We start from the raw sequence: 19,943 nt of genomic DNA, 5'->3' as shown, positions 1-19,943 counted from the left end.
AGTGTAACTGTGTCCAGGACATGTACATACTATATATATTATGAATTTGTATTTTATGTGTTGTATTAGCTGTGTTCTAGATTCTATATATATTTTCAATATCATGTGTGGAGCAGCTGAAGGACTATTGTGCCTAGGTGAAGACCTTTGCTTGCCTATCTTATACCCAGAGCCCAGCTGCTTTTGAAGGTATCCATATCTCCAAGTATCCCCCAGGTCCTAGCATAGGGGTTTGGTAGATGCCCTTTCCTCCTGGACAGGCTTGGAGAGGTCAGGGAGCAGTGGGGAACACTTTCCCCTTGATAAATCAGTGTATAAATCTCTGAGGAGACCCCAGTCAGTCCTGCAGTCAGGGTTTGAATGGTTATTCCTAAACCCACTGAGCATATTCTGGTACCTTGCATGCCCCTAAAAGCTTCAGAGAAATATGGTATTTTTGTGAATTTCCAGAGCAGGAAAGCTCAGTGCTGAGCAGTTCTAGCATTGTTTGAACACTGTTCATCCTCCACCCCAGACATTACTGCATTTCCACATTTGTTCCTAAAGGATAATTTAGAGGTGATTTTCACTGAAGATACCCAAAAAGAGTGAAGCATTGCTATGGCTGAGCCAACTCAGGTTTAAATTATGCAGAAAGAACTTACCAGGGTCATTCTTATGAAGTACGTAAGGATCACATCTCTCCTGAAAATAAGATTCAGCCTTACTCTGAGGCTTACAAATTGTTTAGTAATTTTTCTTTTCGGTTCCTTTAATTTTCCCAATAAGTAACTTACTGTTTTACAACTAAATACTGTAAGTTATTAAAAAAAAAAAAAAGTTGTTTGGGTTTTTTAAAATGAAATATCTGACCATGAAACCCCAAATGCAATAAAATACTGAGCTATTCAGTAATGCTGGAGCCTCTTCCCTCTGTTTCTCCTACATAAGCATTCAGTGAGATGGGCACAGTGCTGGAGCACACTGAGCCTGGGACAGAAATGCCCTCTCCAACCAGATCTTCACCATGGAATGGTTCTGCCATGGTGTTTCTATCACCTCCACTTGCCAGAAACACTGCTGGAATTATTTTTTACATTTACACACACAGGCCCCTCATCTCCCAGGACCCCAGAATATTTTTGAGATTGGAAATTAAGAGATAAGCTTGCCCTCCCCCATGGAAAGCAGCCCTCTCTGCCCTGGGTTCCTGCAGCTCATTACAAGCTGTCAGCACGGTGCAGCCCTCCCAGCAGGGCACCAGGGATGAAGGGACATGTGAAGCTGAGCCCACAGAGAGTATTTGTGGAGAAAGGGTGTAGTACTCGTTATGGATGCTGTGGAATCTCAGAGAAAGCAGAGCCTTAAATTGAGCAAAAAGCTCAAGTTAAAATCAAGCTGTAGGCTAAAAAAGAGTTAAAGAGTATGAATTTTCAATTGGAGCAAATGTTGTTCTTGGAATACATGAAACATCTATTACCAGACATCAATTTCTACCATATGGCACATGCATTACTTCTCCTGCTAAGCAGACCTGCAGTTGCAGGCTTGTACCTCACATCCAGCCATCCTATTGTGACAGAAAAGTCCACTCTGATGAAGTGCATCAGTCTGGCGAGCTGAAGGTGTTCACATGGTGGTGTGGAAGTTCCCTGAGACTCTCTGTTCTTGTAAAATCTGTGCCTAAGTACTACAGGATGCAGCCTGCAGTGTATCTGAGAGGAGTGAACACCTCCAGCCAAATTATCACTAGGATTAGGCAAACTAATTCAACTCAGATTAAGTTCTTCAGATCTTTTCCAAAGCTCCAAGCAGGCTCTCAGTGAGGATTTACTTTGGCAGGTCTCAGTCTCTTCTATCTCATAAGCCTATGTTGCAATGGAAAAGAAAGATTTCAGGACTCTTTTTCCTGGCAGTTAAAATAGGAGGGAGGCCTCTCCTATTCCTTTGCAATTTACAGGTTGAAAACATCTGATCTGTATGATCCAGTTGTCTTATATTTCTTAACCTGTAAAAGAAAATGCCTTGCAACATTTCCAGTGCAGCTGGAAGCAAAGGCTGGTGGACTTTGGATCTCGGGATATATCCAGGATCCCAGGATACATCCAGGATCTCTGGATAAATCCAGTTTAACTTCTTTGGAGGGACAAATGAAGAAGAGCAGAAGCGAAACCAAGGACGAGTCACAAAAAATCTGAACAGTGAAATCCAGCTCTGAGCAGGTGTTTTGCTAAGTGCAAATACCAATCCAAATGTATCTTAGTGCCTCAGTTTGGCCCAAATATACAGAAAAAAACCTTGTTGCATTTTTCTCTGGGTCACGACCCTAAATGCACTCAGTCCTGCCCAGGATCCCAAATACACTGAGAGCGGACTCACAGCCCTGGTGTGACCTCATGAGTTTTAATTTCCTTTCTCTCTGACAACAAGATCATAATTACTGAGGTTTTAGCTGACAGGCACTGACTGATGAAATCTAAAATAAATACTAATTGCAGACACATCATTAAAAAGGAGAGACAGTATCTGACTCTAGGTCAGACACAAGCAAAGATCCGCTCAGAGTTAAGGACAAACCCCAACTTGGTGATGAGCTTGATGTTCTTGCTAAAAGTGCCAGTCTGTAATAATGAGAAACTTGAAATTTAGCTGAGGGCATGAGCCTAGAAATGTTTTGTCACCAAACCTATCCACATTTACCACACAGCAGAGCTGAATGAACTGCTCAAGTCCAAGGTGACACTAAACAAGTCCTCTGCTGCCCAACCCATCACTTGCCACATCCCTCACACACTGACACAGGTCTGGAAAGATAAAATTCACCTTTCAGCCCCGCCTCTGTGCCAGGGTGGGCACAAGCTGAGAGCTACAAGCATCATTTAGTGTCAATTTTTAGACCAGCTCCCTCACCTCAAGTCTTGCTGTATTCCTGTGACATTTTCGGTGCAAATGTCAAAAGGTCCCAATCAGGAATGAAAAAAATCCCAGCACCTCTGACAGCTTGCATCTGGCTTTGGCTCATTCTTTTTTCCTGAAGCTTTTTCTTGTCTTTCAGTACGGAGCTCAAGCCCATGTTCCCTTTTCCCGAAAACTGATCCAGCCACTTACGGGATTCTCAGTGAGATCATTCAGGAAATATTTCCAGTTGGAGGTCCTTGCTTGGGGATTTTTTTTTTTTTTTTATTTATTTATTTTGTCCTGTGCTTGGCATCAGTTACAGGTGCTTTTCCTATTTTGGATGGAAAGGATATTAAGCAGTATTCCTAAAGGTCCTTTTGGCCTTCTTTTTTTTTCCCCTTTAATTTGCCAAAAAAGCTTTTGATGGAACATCCTCCCCTGGCCCCCAGTCTGACAGGATTCCCTGACCTGCATAACGCTGTCCAGATTGAAGCATGAGAAACATTTTGAAAATGAACTATGCTGGAGTCTGGGAGTTATTAGCTGCCAAGAAATCCCAAAAGCTTTTAAACCTTGTTTGCAGCTGCAGAGTAGGAAACCTAGGTGCTATTCATAGAGGAATTCAACAGGAACTGTAAATTCAAGGCAACTTGCTGCTAAAATACAAAGTTAAAGAATTAAAACAGACTTAAGAAAAGAGCAACCCAAGCCATTACGATGCCAAAGTGACTGATTGAAAAGGAAGTTTGAAAAATTTCAGTATGCCTGGCTGGAATATAAAACTCAGACTGAGGTAAAACAGCACATTTTCTAAAATCATGTGTCCTTTGCAGCTGGTTGTAGACCAGGGCTGAAAGAGGAGGTTGAGGAGCTTGTTAGCACCCCAGGAAGGGAGATTTTTGTTATGCAGATGGAACAGGAGAAGTGAGGGTGGTTCGAGGAAAAGACCAGACTTAATCAGCCAAAAATTGCCTGAACTTTTTCATCCCTGGAAATGTTCAAGGCCAGGTTGGAGCAGCCTGGTCTAGCGGAAGATGCCCCTGTCCATGGCACAAGGGTTGGAACTGGATGGTCTTTAAAATCTCTTCCAAACAAAACCATTCCATGATTCTCTGAATAAACATCTTTATCAATGAATCGAACACTTCTCCAGCCCCGGTCACAACACTTTATTTGCTGTACCATCAGAAAACTGCTCCTTCACCATCAGAGAAAAATTAATTAGGGTGAATATTTAAGGTGGCTTCATAACTAAGGGTTATAATGAGCATTGTCTGACAATCAAAAGTCACTGGAGTATGTTGGCTGCATGGAAGCTGCCCACCAGCCACTGCCTGGGTGTCTTCTCCCAGCCCAGACTGTGAGACTGGGCACAGCCACCACACCATGGACAAGTGATTTTTCATTTCCCAAGCAGGCAGAGCAGGAGCAGGTACACCATGAGTTACAGCTTTTCTCTTCCAACACAGCCCCGGGCCCCTGCCTGGTGAAAAACTCCCTCATTCCCTGCCCTCCTGCCTGCAGAACAGACAGCAGCCCCAGCCAGCAAGGGAATAAACTGTGAACACCTTTTAGGGAATGATCTCATCCTGAACAAAAGTTAAATAAAACAACTTGATAAATCACCCTTCCCCTGTGTGCACCAGCACACAAAAAAGTCTTCCTGTGAGCTGAAGTGAGCAGCTGCTTCACGGTTTGAGGCATTTTTAGGGGGAGAGGAGCTTGATTTTCAGATAGATCCTTAAGTGCAGCCTCTATAAAATCAGGTCCCATTACCTTATGTTCAATCCCTTCAACAGAAGCATCCCAAATGAACTTGTCACTTGTCACCATCTCTTCCAAGGACTCCAGAAGGAGAAACCACACTCTTAAGGCAGGAGAATACTTTTGCACACCTGGCTTGTACTACTTTAAGGAAAATTACTCTCAAGAGCTAATTAAAATGCATTATTTCCCCCCTCTAGCTGTATAGATTAATCTATTTCATTTTCAAAATCTCATTTTTTCCCATCACTTCAAGTATTCAGGAGAGATTACATTATTACAATCACAACTTGGCCTCAGTCCCAGAACATAAGAGATGAAGAGAGAAAAGGCTTTTGTTGAGGACACGCACACACACTCACACACACACTTTAGACAAAATGAAAGCACATTAATCAGCTAATAGGGAGGGGGGGGGGAAATATAAAGTCTTATGACAGAAGCATCAGAAATGAAAGATTTCTGCTGGAAATGTAGTGTCAATGTAAAAGCAAAAAGACCAGGGAATCTCATGGAAAACTATGAGGCTTTTTTTTTTACTTTTTTTAATTAGGGAAGAACACAGATCTTGGTCTCTCAGAAGCAACCAAATGGAAAGGACATTTTTCAAGGCCTCAGCAGTGGCACTGGGCAGTTCAGGCCAATATTATGTTCAAGATCATTAAGATAATATGAAGCCCAAAGAGGTGAGAAAACTACTGTTACTGTGCCAGTTTTACTGCAGTAAAGGAGCTGTGAGGGAAAAGAAAAAAGATAAAAACCACATGGTATATTAAGATGCTTTATTAGAGAGCAGGTACTCAAACTTTCCCTGGAAGAAACAAAACCCCCGAGGTGAAGGGACGAGATTTTTTGTCAGTTATGCCAAAGTGCTTTCTTTAAAATTAATGTAAGCTCTGGGAAGTTCACACAGTTAAACGAGAGCAGAAGCGCTGTCCCTGCAGGATGCCTCCTCCCAGCTCTGCCTTCCCCCCTCTCTGCAGATGTTTGGGGAGGGGGAGAGGCTCAGGCTGTGGTTGCACATCTATTAATATCACATCTGCTCCACTCTGAGGTTTCGTGGCAGGACAGATTCGATCTGGATCAAGCACAAACACATTTTTGCTGAATTAGCCTGAGCACATGATGTGATGTGCTGCAGCTTTGAGGTAGCTGGCCACATTATGTCAATCTGAAGCTGACACACAGCTCTGGACTGGGCAGAAAGGTTCCCAGGATCAAGGTATGTCACAAAGCTGTCGAATGCATTTGAACCGGGTGGTGAATTTGTACCAGATCAGGAGTTTCCATCACAGGGATCAAGCTCCTTTGATCCACGGCTGGGCACCTTAAATCCAGGTGTGTCAGCTTGTGGAAGCAAGCCTCTAAATCCTAAACCCTTGTGTGCGAGACAGTCACCATTCCCCAAAACCCAGAGCCCAGAAGTTAAAGAAAACAAGCTGGGGCTAGATCTAAGTTTTATAAGTCTTCCTTTTTCTTGCTGCAACAGGGGCTGATTCCCTGTGGGCACAGGTCAAGGCAGGGATGCTGATGCCTTCACTGTGCCCTGACTCCGCATCTCCCCACGAGCCTCTGGCTGAAGGGCTGTCTCAGGGAAGGGGCAGCACATCAGAGCAGTGAGAAATGAATAAATATTATATTTTGTCGGAAGGATTTGGGGTTTTAAATTATATATTTAGCGAAAACACAAATAATTCATGAGTGTTTTCAAATACATGAATAATTCAAGCTGGAACCGAAATAGCTAAATCATCAGGGCCATCATCCTCATAGAGGCATCTAGGATAGGTTATTTCAAGTACATTTCACTGCAGACTGGCACGTGCACAAATTCACTAATAAGCAGCTGCATCCGTGCCTTTCAGCTCCCACAAACCCCAGCTAGTCACAAACCCCTGACTCAGGATGCCAGCCCTAGAGCTGAGATGCATCTGAGCCCTAATTGAGCCATGGCTTTAAGAGTGGGGACAGAACCAGTTTGAAATCCCATTTTATAGCTCCTCAAACCACATCTGAACCATGTGTGGCATTTAAAGAACAAATTATCTGAGCACCATACAAATGTTCACTAACAGCTAACTCCAAGCTCTAGCAGCCAGCATTCTTGCCTGCATACTTGTGGCTGACATTGTGTAGACTTTGAGGCATGTATATTTGTTAATTTGAATTCTGTGTATTTTGTGGGCATTGAGGGTGTAATACTGAAACCATAACTTCATTGTGAAAAAGTTTGCACTTTTGTATACATATGGAAATGTGGTATGAGCTGGACAGCCAGATACCTTAGCAAGAATTCTCAGAACAAGAAAATCTCAGGTTTTTAAATAATTTTGTGGCATTGAGGGACATGGGACATGGTTTAGTGGTGCACTTGGCAGTGCTGGATTAACAGTGGGCCTTGGTGACCCTGGAGGTCTTTTCCAACCTTAATGATTCCATGAGTCGAAGTACCTTTTAATGACAGTTGCCTTTACCTTTATCTTGACACCAAGAGATTTAACATCATTTTATTACTACTTCTCAAATTTTGTTTTCCAAATTAACATTTAACTTCAAATCCATTTCAATTAAAAACTGCACTTTAAATTTCATGGATCCTAGCCCATCCAACGGCATCACTTAAGGCCTCTCCTAATTTACTGATACAAATTGAAATCCTATGGTTGTGTTATCAGGTAATCAAAGAAATGTTTAGCATACTAAAAGTGCAGTAGTTTATAATTAAGGTTTTAAGGTTAAAGTCTTTGCCAAAAACCAATTCTGCCTTTGACATTTCACTTATTACTCATTAATGTGTAACACCAGGAACTTATTCCAGTGCATCCATCATCCCACCTCCACTCTCCTTCCTGCCCTGGCCTTTACACCACACCTGGTCAGCCTCCTGCCAGGGAGATATTCAAAACTCAGCCCTAGAGAACTGGGAATTCAGCATCAGGCTGAGAGTCAGTAGCTGTTGTCCCCTCAAGCTTTGCAAGCACTAATCCCAGAGAAAAACCCCACCCCGTGGCAGTGGGGGTGGAACTGGATGATCTCAAAGGTCCTTTCCAACTCAAACCATTTTAGGAGTCCATGATTCTGGGAAGCCACGTGTCACCAAGAGCTCTGTGCAGGACCACGATGTGAGCTCACCCAAAGTGCTGAGGTAGGAGCTGGATGTCATCAGCCACCACAGTGCACAAACCCAGTGAAAATGGAGCTGAGCAATGCTAGCTGTAAGCATTTTGACAAAGATCATTATTCTGGTTCTTGAAGTCCCAGTGCATCACCAAGATACCCCTGTACCAGTGGGAACGTGGTGACAAAGGGGACATTGGTGCACCCAACGGGCAGAACCCCCAACCACCCTGTGTGGCTACAGCCAGAGCCCTGAACAATTACCATGGAGGACAGGCAGCTTTTAGAGAGCAATAATTAAGTAAACAGCTGTCCCATATGCCCTCCTGCATCCCACTGCAGCAGAAAGTTATCCGAGATGGGTTACACAGCTGCTCTTTGGCCAGAGTCAGCAAGGACAGCAACAAAAAGTTTTTGGAAGGAAGCTATAAGTCTAATATTTCATTAAGAGGAAATGAAGGAGCTACATTGTGGTGTTGACTTATATCTGATGGCATTTCACATTCTCTGCTTGTCACCCCAGCTGTGTGTCTGCTTTGGGAAAACCTGGGGCTCAGAACCACCAACAGAAAAGTATTACATGGCAATGCCTGACACTGAGTGTGCTGGAGGCACTTCTCTAACCCTCTGATCTTGGGACACATAACGGCTCATTCATTCTCTCACTCTTTTTTTCAGTTTTGTAGGAATTCCCCCATTGTAACGAGCCCTTGACCTTACCCCCATTCCTTCTGCTGCTGCCTGACATCTTCCCATCATATGTTAACAGTGTGTGTGTCTTCAGTGAAAAGCAAACCATTGCTGGTGCTCTTGGGCCCCAAAGAAAAGCAACGTGGAGGAAGAAAGAAAGAAACCTCAGCCTCACTGGTTCTTCCCAGAGATCTGTTGCTCCAGCAACTGGAAGTCAAACAATGATGTCAAGAAGACAGAGCCAAGCACTTTAAGTGTGGCGTCCAGTTGCCACAGCAACTCATTTTTAACGTAAGTGATGCAGAGAGGCTTTCTTTTCTCAGTAGTAGAAAAATATGAGCGAGTAAATGAGTGTAAAGGATGTTTACCTGGGGCTGAGGGTGTTAATTTAGGGGGCTGGGATGCAGCACCCTGCCAAAGGGCCAGGGCAGGGAGGAGGAGGATGCTGTTCCCTCCCAGAGGAGAGGAGCAGCTGCTTGGAAAGGAATTGCTTTGCTCTTCCTTTCACCAAAGGAAATGCCAGAGAAGCAAACTCTGCTGCCAGATGCCACATGGACACCAAATGTTCCCCACTGGCTCCCAGCAGCCCGGGGCTCCGAGGGGAGGGCTCCTGGGCTGGCTCTCATCCCGCCTGCCCTGAGCTCCCTCAGCTGTTGCAGACCCATCTGTCCCATGGCCGTGCTGGGCAGCTCGCAGGCTGCAGACAGCAGGACAGGTGCTGGGGGGTGGGGGGACCCTTTGGCCACCCCTGAGCTTAAGCCCTTTTCCAGCCCCCGCTCCCCTCCGGCCCTTTCCCAGCTTCCTGCACGGCTCTTTTGTTTGGGACCATCACTTTGTGGCTTCCCAAAAGCTGAAATCTATGGCAATAAGACGCAGCTTTACGATTTCACTCCAAATAACACAACCTGCCCCAGCCCTCTGCCCCCAAAGGGCTAAGAGGGGAGGTGGAGTGAGAGCTGTTGGTGTTTCTGGGGGACAGGACATGGCCCATTTTGGAGGTTACAGCCAAGGAATTGTTGACAGAGCATTTGCTGACATTGCTTCTTGCACGTGGAGCACTTTGCTTCCCAGAGCAGCCATTCATGTGGATCTGGGAGACAGGAGACACCTCCAGCTCTGGTCCCTGCTTGAAAGACACCATAGATCTCCTGAGGAGCTGCTTTATCCCCACGTGCCTGTGAGGAACAACGTGATTAACTCTTGCACTGATTCATCCTTATCCATTTATCTAATACAAACCATTCCTTACTCCATTAGGCCCTTGCTCTCACTGAGTAATCCCCGGTTGTATCACGCTTTGGAATTAGTCTGCAAGGTCCTCAGGGCAGGGATCATGCCTTGGAAGGTGCCTCACAGACTTTAGGCCATTGCTAAATTAATAAGAATGTAATAAAAGTATTAGAGCTCTACCGAGGGAGGCATTGTTATGCCCCAGAGGCAGCATATCTGGTTAACAACCCTGAAAAGAAATGCCAACAACATTAGCCTCTGCCCCTACATCCCTCCACCTAATGTAAAATTAAATAGCTACAAATTACCTATCTATTTTTCTATCTGCCTAGGCAATTAGCCCATGCTCATTACTGGACATATGGGGATACATCCAAGCTCACCAAGATGGGAGGCACGACACACAACAAGGCAAGAGTAGATGCTTTGAGGCTTCTGCTGCCTCGTAAAACACACCATTAAACCACAACACATTGGACCATCAGCAGAGGTCAGAAAAAACCTGCAAAGTCTGGCAAGAAAAGTGTCCAAAGAGCAAACTGAGAGCCAAGGGCAGCAAACAGGCTGTGAAAGTTTTCTCAAGGGTGTGGGCAGGACTGAGAGGAGCAGCCAGGGATGTTTATTCATATGGGAAAGGCAAACACCAAGCTATAAGCAAATGTGGCATTTATTTGCAGTTAAACTCGTGCATACATCTCCATGATTACGAGGTGCACCCCACTGACAGGGAGCTGCTGCCAATGGGGCATTGTCAAGGATAAATCCATGGAACTGCAGCGAGGGGACAGCTGAGCATCAAACAAAACATCCTGAAAATTCAGGCTGAAGTTTTTCAGTCAGCAGCACAGATAGGACTCCCCTAGGCCTGAGCTGAATTTGGGAGCAGAGGAGCCCCCACACCTCCCTCCAAGAGCACTGCCTCAAATCCAGTGCTTTAATCCAGTTAAGTTCAAGCCCTCTGCTCTGCTTGACAGTAATGCTATATTTTTATTCAGGGCAGGATCAGAGGTCTGATGAAACCTCATGTTGCCAACATAAAAGTGGAAGGAGCTTTAGCTAATCCCAAGGAAAATGAAACCCACCTCTTTCACCCCACACCCCTCCTGAAAAGAAAGAAAATGCAAACCCCACATTTGACTCTCTTGGAAGAGAAAATTTCCTGCTGTCCTCAGATGGTTAAAGCATGCAGCTTTAGTGGGCTGCAGAAGGAATAGCAATTACATACCCTTCACCTCTTGCCAGCTTGGGCTCTTTTTTTTTTTTTTGGTGGGGGGGCTGTTTTGTTCTAAATCTTTCAACTGTTTTTGTTTGGTTGGGTTTTTTTTCCCCAGCCCTTCTTATGGGGGAAACATTCTCACTCTTCATGAGAAAGGGTGCTTTAGAGGTGGAATAAAATAAGAGAAGGGGGTTCACAGGCTGCTTCAATTTCATTAAAAAAAAAAAAAAGAAGAAAGAAAATTTTAAAAAAGCAAAGAAAGAGAAAGACAGGCCAGGTCTTCAGTGGAGTTCGCCTGGCCATATTAAAGGAGCAGGTGTTGTACTGAGTTAATTTATCTGGGAGGGGACCTGAGCAAATCCCAGCAGCCCTGCTGAGAAAAAAGCTTTGTATGCTGACACAAAGCCCTCCCTGCTGCAGCACTGTTCTTGCTGTCTTCCCTTCCCTCCTCCCCAGCTTCTCCTAATTGCAGGGCTAATGTCCTCTGACAAGTGCCTCAGATGGTCCAACAACAGCCCTATCACCCATTCCCCATCCCTGATTATTATTATTTTCACAGCCCGAATCCCTGCCGACCTCAGGCTGCTGCTCTTGATTATTCTCCAGCACAACCCTGTCTGCAAAATATTCCCTCTGCCATGCTGAGCACCCAGTCGCTTGGCTCTTGTGACATTGCTGCAATTTCTGGCATGAGGAACGGTGCAAACGGGGTTCCAGAGATTCCTCTTTTGAGGCTGCAAGCCCAGGAGCCACATCAAAGCCGGGTGCTTGTCTGATGTTTGCTTGGAATGATGGTGTTGGAGGGAGGGGGCCTATCTGCCTGCCATGCCTGGAATATGTGAGTTATTGGCACAGCCCCCAGCCACGCCACAAGCTGTGTGTCAATTAAAACGGGGATCTGGAGAGCAGCAAGCCCAGGCAAGCAGAGATGGGGAGCAAGTTTATCTATCAAATGATTAAAATAGGTCTAAAATAGATGGTCTTCATATGCGGTCAAGAGGAGCAGCCTGACAAAATCTTCTGTTGACAATGAAAAGAGAAATGCATAGTCTTAGCATTTCTCACTCCCAAATCCATGCCCAGAAACCAGAGTTGCCCTGAGATCTCAGGCTTTTACACAAAAATCACAATTTCTACCAGGGCAACATCATCCACCCTTGATGCAAACCACTTTTACAAAGCCCAAAACATAAAGCAAATATCTCCAGCAGCTCCACTGTGCTTTGAGGCTTCTCTTCTTCTACTTGGAGGACTTTCCCCTGGGAATAGAGGCAATCTTGGCAGCAGAAGGGAAGCCAACACCTTCGAAAGCTGATTTTCCCAGTGGCATTAAGATGTGCCACAGCTTCTCTGCAGCTTGGCATCACAGTGAAATGGGTGCTCTGGGAGGAGAGTGGAAGCAGACTCTTATCCTTGCTCCCAAATCCTTCAGAAGATGCATGGAGTGTTGCTGGAATAACCTCATACCCACATCAGCCACACCAACTCACGCATGGGTCAGACCACAGCAGCCACCACCAGCCACAGGAGGGGACCAACAGGGCATCTCATTCATAAAGTTTCATTGCACAAAGCAAAAATAAAAGACACTCCTTCAAAATACAGTGAAAAGAAAAGCGTGTTGGGGAGGAAAAGGAGGGGCTGTGGAAAGGGATGAGAGCAGCTGGAGAGGAATTCCAGCGGGACAGATAGACAGGCAGTCACAAAGTCTCTTAATTATTTAAAAAATAAACTAACACAGAAAAGGATGTCCTGGGGAGGAGAGGGAGGCAGAACCTCAGGGTACCCATCAATTATACACAAACCAGCTCAGGGACACTGTGAAAAAGGGTCCTGTGGGCACCATCACGGAAATGTCACCAGAAGCTGGCCCCAGCCCACCGCCCGTGACACAGCACGGTACCTTGTGACCCTTTGTTACCCCTGGCTTATTGTGCTCTGTAACTTGAGTTGGTATCCGCAAGAGGAAACAAAGGAACACGAAGGCTTGGCAGTGGTTTGTGTTTCTAAATGCAGTGCAACCACATTTTCACCTGGCACTCCCCTGGCACGTCAGGACCGGGACAGCCTGGAGCCTCCCTCCTGCTTTTTGAAACAGTGACCACAACAAACAATTGGGTGTTCAGTGGAAGCCAACTGTGTCCAGGTTGGTGCTGCCAGATCAAGGTAAGCAAAGCTGCACGCCAGGAGACACAGGAAATAAATCTGTCCTGACCAACCACTTTTCCTGACTGGAGCATCTCCTCCAGGGCTGCAGATTCCAAGTTCTTAATGTCACATACACTGCTTCTGGGGACTACACAACATGATTTTTCTTGGCTGAACAGCCACCTACACTGCTGGATTTCAGATTTTTTTTTTTTTTTCCAAGAGTTCCATTAACAGAAAACCACCAAAATATGACAAAGTGGCAAAAGTATTTCTTCCCAGTTTTAATATTTTTCTTACAACTTGAGCCTTGAAATGATATCCCAATATCTTTAGTAAAGCTCTGGCCCAGAAAGTCTGAAGCTTAAGAGGGGAAGAACCATGGCATGTACAAGTGTACATCCTGTGTACACTTCTATTGTTTCTTGCTATGATGAGAAAATATAAAATATTCCCTAGAAACCAAAAGTATTAACTTGCCTCATGCACACCATCAAATAGACATTGAACAGTAAGAGGTTTGGCTTACAAAAGGGTGCTGCTAGAATTCCAGTTTTCATCTTTGTCCTGGTTGTAAACCACAACAAGCTTCTAAGTATGAAGACCCAAAACTTTACAAAATCTTAACCCACCCAGGTGGTCCTAATTCCTCCTGCCTTTGTTTATACATGGACAAAATGGCTTTTCTTTGCATTGAGCTACTCCTTAAATCCTACAGAAACATGCAGCTTGCAAGCAAGAGGGGTGATCTGTGTTTGATAGAAACCACCCATAGAAATGAAACCACAATTTTTATGATAAATCAGCAGATGGGCAAGCACGCAGAAACTGTATCTGCCATAATGATTTATTTAAAATAAACAAATCCAGCTGTGGCAAAATAACGAGTTCTCTGCAAATGCACACACAAATTCTGGCTATTTCATTATGAACATATTAAATCTAGTCCCTCAACTCCAGCTCTTGATGATAATTAAATACACATAGATGTACTGCAGTGGATTTGCTCCTGGTAATTTGCATAGCAGAAAATAATTACTCTGGCAATTAGATACAGTGCAACGTGCTGCTCCTTTATGTGCACCACAAATTTCTTCTGATGTTTTGGCATCACCCTTTAAGAAATTAATGAAGGCCCCCTTCCTATAAATAGCATGCTACAGTGGGTTCATGGTGGCTTTGCCTCATGTGTTTGGAATAACTTTTGTCCTTGTTGCTAGGGCTGGCGCTGCAAACCTCTTGCTGCCTTTAAATAGCCAGCTCCTTTGCTGGCAGCAGTGTTTTCCATTTGTTAGCTATTATATTGGTCATTTGTCCAATTGTGCTGCTCTTGTCCAGTGATCAACCACACAGGGCCAGGGCATCCTTCAGTTCAAGGGAAATAATCAGTTTGTTCCCCTCCTGCCCTCCTGTCCAGGCTATTTGTCCTGTCAGACACAGGGATGATGACCAAGAAGAAAAGGTGCAGACTTGAATCTGTTTAGGTGAGACTCCTCATGCCAGACTAAGCTTTAAAGCCCCCAGGTTGAGAAAAGAAGTCCCCAGCCATCAGCAGGAGTAAAGGAAAGGATTAGGTAGAAGAGAAGCATCAGGGAAAACAAAGCCACAGAACAGATTTGCAGGTCTGAGTTTTGTACAGCCAGAAAGCCCAGCCTTCTCTTCTCTAAAGGCATTCCCCTTTGAACGCTGGTCATAAAAGCCTGCGAGAAAGCCTTCTCTCCCTCTTGAGGCTGCTGCCTGAGCTACAGCTGGCCCTGCCTGCAGCCTTCCCTGCACTTCAACCCTGAGCCTGTGCTGAAAGGGAGGGGATGCCTCAGGTTACTCCCAGCACTCTGGGTCTCCAGAGGGTATCACGGCTTTATTGTTTAAAGATGGGAGGCACATATGATAAATTTTCATTAATCAAGCCAAGAATTTCGATAAAGATTTGAGAACCCACTTGCTGCCAGTGCACATCTAATAATAAAGGGAGAACAGAGAAACACAAAAGGCAAAACAGAGAGCAAGAAATGTGTGTGAGAGGCGAGACCATCACCACAGGGAGCTTCTCTCCTCACCCAGACAGCTCCTGGTCCTGCTTCCTTACAACCTCAGAGCATTTTTCACTGGTGCTGCCACCACTCTTGCCCTGCTGCCCCAGCTTCTCTCAGCTCTTGCCCAAAGCCATTTTTCTCTCACCTGAGCAACACCCCCCCTTTTTTGTTGTCCTTCACACTTGGATTTTGAGTGAGGTTTAGTCTACTTGCACAAACTGCTGAGAGAAAAGATGGCCCAGAAGTGAGGGTGACAGCCTGGGCAGAGGAGAGCCACATTCAATTCTCTCTGCCACTGACTTCTCACCAAACCCTGGGCATCCTATTTCGCACCTCTTCCAGTCCACCACTGCCTTCTTCAAAGTACTGCTCAGAGAAATTTATGTTTTATTTACGAACATCTATTCAATGTTCCAAACACTCTGAACTTGATATTGGCCACCAGCCACTTCAAAAAATCCTGTCAATTTTGGCTGGATGTTTATCCTTAGGTGAGAAACTGCAATCCTGCCATCTCCCACAGCCAGACTCTGTTCTCCAGCAGATTCAGGCAGGTTTCACCCTCTCTTCCTAAGGGCCAGGGCCAACTGCAGTCTGACCCAGCCCCCAGGGCACAGACTGTGAGATGAACGTGCAGAGGTGCTGCAGTTCTCCCACAACGAGCCCCAAACCCACCTGGAGGCCAGGCAGAGCTGGAAGGGTGGGACACGGCCACCCAGCACTTCCCAGCAGCCTGAAACTGCCAGGCTGCTGCTGGGGCGTGAAAAGGAAGAGGAAAAATGCAACAAAAGGCAAGAATAAAAAGACTTCCATTCCAAAGCACAATTAGGAAGAATGCACCCCTTTTTCTCAGGGTTAGGCTTTTTTTCTTTTTCTCTCTTTGGCCTGGCTCATGGCTGCCTGCAGATCCCTTTCCTGGTTGCCTAGCAGGGCTAGCATTCATGGCAAGCTGAGGTACACCATGGATGCTCCCTGGAAGCAGGCTGCTATTTCCTACCCAGATGTCTTTTATTTCAGTCAGTGTCATTACTTGAAGAGCAACAATAGCACTTTATTTCCGTGGCTCTCATCTTTGGATAGTCTAGTAACAACCTTGCCTTACCTTCAGCTCTGTTGTACCCTCCATGAATAGCTCATATAAAATAATTCAAAATAAATCAAGAGGGCTAAACCTGTAAATCCTCCCATTCTGCAGGACCAGAGGGTTATTTTACAAAGCACAAGCACACAGTTCTGCTGAAGTGCCCTGTAACAGTCAAGAACAGCTGAAGCAATTATCAATGCCCCATCTCCTCCAAAAGGCACAAACTCCAGGGAAGGAATCAACAGGAAAACTTTACAATACAGAGCCCTTAACTCAAGACACATTTTAGGGATGAAGTCTTTAAAAGGCAGGGGATAAGATGCTAGACTAGGACCTAGGAAAAGACTGCACTCCATCCTTGAATATCTGGCCATGCCATGGATTTGTGGGTTCCTCCATGTAAAATATAAGATACTGATATTTGTTTCCTTAATCAAATGATTTGGAGTCCACTGACAAACAAGCTGATTAAGAACTAAACCTCTGAGCTATTTATACCTTCCTATTATTTGACAGAATAGTTTTAACACTGAGATGTGCCAGAGCAGACACAGGGATAAAAGCTTCTGCAAACTTCTAACCACAGGCACCACATTTGCAGGATACCTGACAGGAGATGATCCATCTCCTCCTAATCAGTTTTTGAATGGGATTTGTGACATGTCCACTTTTCCAGGCAGGACAATCAGTTTGCTGATTCTTACACTCCCATGTCTCTAAAAACTGCACTTTTTTAAACTGGAAAGGGAAAACGCTCTCCTACACCTGCTAGCTACATGATGGATGGAGAGGCAGTTCAACTTCTCAAAATGAATTGTCATTGACTGAATTGGAGTGTAGGTTTCCAAAATACTGCCTGAAAGGTGAAGCTTACCCAAAGCTTTCAAGTTTAGAAATTTCACCTTCACAAACCTGTATTTCACCTGAGATGTTTGTGATTTGTCTGTGCCTTTCATCATCATACAAGCACCTAACATCTCTGCCACATAAAGCACTAAGAACAGGACAGAGAGAAATATTATGAATATAAAACTGATTTATTGTTTACTCTCACAGGGCCTAGTTGTTACTTCCACTGAATTCAATGGGAGTTTTGCTATCCACTTCAATAGGGTGGAGCAGAGCCAGGGATTTTTGTCTGTTAATTCCTTGTGGATCATTTACAGCTTTCCAAGCACCACTGCGAAAATAAACTTCAGATTTTTAAAAAACCACACGCACACACAACAAAAAAACAACTGGAGTTAAAATGTGTATAAATACCAAAAGAGAACCACTGGCATAATATCCCCACAGTACTTCAGAATAATTCGTTATTTACTCATTAAATCCGCGAACGACAGCTCCATTTCTCAGGATCAGCAGCGTGTGCGTTTCTCACACTGGCAATCAAATCATTCACAAGCCATGTGCATCATTTGCTCTTGAATATATAGAAACTTTAGATATAATGAGTTGGGCACAGAGACATGGCCAAAAGTGAGCTGGATAAGTGACAGTGCTCTGAAGGTGCCAAGCAAAGACATTCAATGCAAGGGAGGGAATATCTCTTCTGGGTGCTTTTCTGGTGTGGTTCAACTGACCAGCTCTAAGGGACAGAGAGCAGGCTACAGAAAACAAACAGCCACATTAAGCAGATAAATAGAGAGCCAAAGAAAGGGAGAAAAGGTGAAAACTCATGCACCCCCTATTTCTTCCACCTTTAAGGTGCCTCTCCAATCTTAAGTAGCACAGTGACAAAACTCAACACTAGGATTGAATTTGTGCATTTTTGCACACTGTTGTCACATGTTTTCAGACAGAGCTGACCTGAGACTAAATAATTTCCTTGCAGAAGCATGGGAAATGTCACTCTTTTCCAAATTTCCACCAGAGTCAAAAACTACAGCCCTGGACTAAAATGGGGCAATGCTCCTGGATGAACCTCCACCATCTTTCTGAACTAATTCTCATGTCAACTGCTTGGGAAAAGTAGGACTAAAACAAAGGGGAGCTGAAAGCCTGGGGCTTGAATGGAAACTATAAAAGGAACAAAAGTAGCAGCAACAAAACTCCAAGGACTCCTTTGGCACCCAAGGAGGGAGCTTAAAATACAGCCAGCATCTCTCAGCCTTTTTTCCCTATCTTCGTCTAAAAAAAAAGAAAGAAAGGAGACAGCTCTTCGAAACAATCTCTTTCTGTGTAAGCTGTTGCCAGAGTCTGAGAGAATAAGCCAGGGTTTCTGTGCCAGCCCATTCACATGGCCAGGTGAAAAGAAACTCATTCCTTTACAGCCTGTGCCGCCCCACACAACATCTGCTGAGAAAGTGGGATGGGAAGCACCAAAAAGGGGAGAAGAGAACAGCCGAGGCCTTCAGGTTAGAAGGGCAGCCTGTTCCCACCAGGGAGTCCCTCTTTCACTCGCAGACAACTGCTGCATTTGACATTTCAATGGGAACTGAGGCAGAGCAGGAGGGAGGGCATGGAGGAGGGGGTGGTGGGAGAGCACATAAAGGGACCGGAGTGAGAAAGGCGAGGAGACAAAAATTCTTCATTTTCTCTTTCATTTCTGCTTTCAGGGTATTTTTTCTTGCCATATTATGACAGCCAGAAGAAAGAGGAGAGTTTCTTTTAAAATCACACAGATAGGCAGAGAGGATTGGTCCTGCTAAAAACTTCTTCAGGATTAATCAATTTTATGGGGCTTATAGAGCAAAAATTTTTTTTGTCGTCCCTTTTTTGTTTGTGTTTTCAATGAGAAGGAAAAAGGATTTACATAAAACAAACAAAAAGAATGAATAGCAGCAAACCCTGCCATGGGCACCAACAGTGGATGCTTTTAGAAGAGTTACATGAATATAGTTTCAGTGTTCAGCATTGTCTGAGAATTCAACACAGACACATTCATCCTGGGAAGTAATTCTGGGGTCCTGATCACTCCATACAAACCCCTCAATGAGAGCTGCACGCTTTTTTAAATCTGCTTTATAGAAACTTTCATCCAAACACATCAGAGTAATTTTGTACAGGCTTCAAAGCAGTCCTGTGCCACGAAAGGGTATTATCTCCATTTTACAGAACAGGAAACTGAGGCCCAGAGGGAATCACGCAGGCAGCATCCAGAAATGAATCACTGGCAAAGCCTGGAATAAAACTGGTTCCCTGGAGCACCACGCTCATCTGCAGTGAATGCAGAAATGGCCTTGGCTAAGTAAGAGTCTCTCTGCTGGGTTTTATGTCAAGCCCAAATATGCAAACCAAAAATAATACAAACAAGGCTCAAACCAAAATAATGTTTTCATATCTACAATCAGTGGACGTGGATTCATGGAGAACACCAGTCCACGTGATGGGAAGCACAGAGGAACCTTTCAGGATCTGGAGAAGGGATATCCGAGTGGCCAGGGTGGGAACATGGCAGAGGAGAGCCCAGGAACAGCTTCTCTGAGGGGAAACTCAGGGAGGTTAGGGCTATCCTCAGGACAGTGAGGTGAAACTGGGGTTCTGCCTCCACAAACCAAAATGGGAAATGAGAAATTACATCCACAGTTCACAGATCACAGAAAATGGTTTGGGTTGGAAGTGACCTTCAAGATCATTTTGTTCCAACCTCTCTGCCATGGGCAGAGACACTTCCCACTCTTCCAGGTTGCTCCAAGCCTCATCCAACCTGATTGCTTTTCTCTGTCAGAATTCCCATGAATTCCACTTATGGTCAGTGAGGGAGGCAAAAAACCACAGAGTTTGCAGGATTAGCACCACGCTCAACACTCAGCACACGCTGTGCAGCAGCCAGGGGTGCATT

The sequence above is a fragment of the Vidua macroura genome, chromosome 12 (genome assembly GCF_024509145.1).
Source record: "Vidua macroura isolate BioBank_ID:100142 chromosome 12, ASM2450914v1, whole genome shotgun sequence".
NCBI classification, from domain to species: Eukaryota; Metazoa; Chordata; class Aves; order Passeriformes; family Viduidae; genus Vidua; species Vidua macroura.
The sequence above is the reverse complement of the archived record's forward strand: the minus strand, read 5'-3'. Positions refer to the sequence as shown.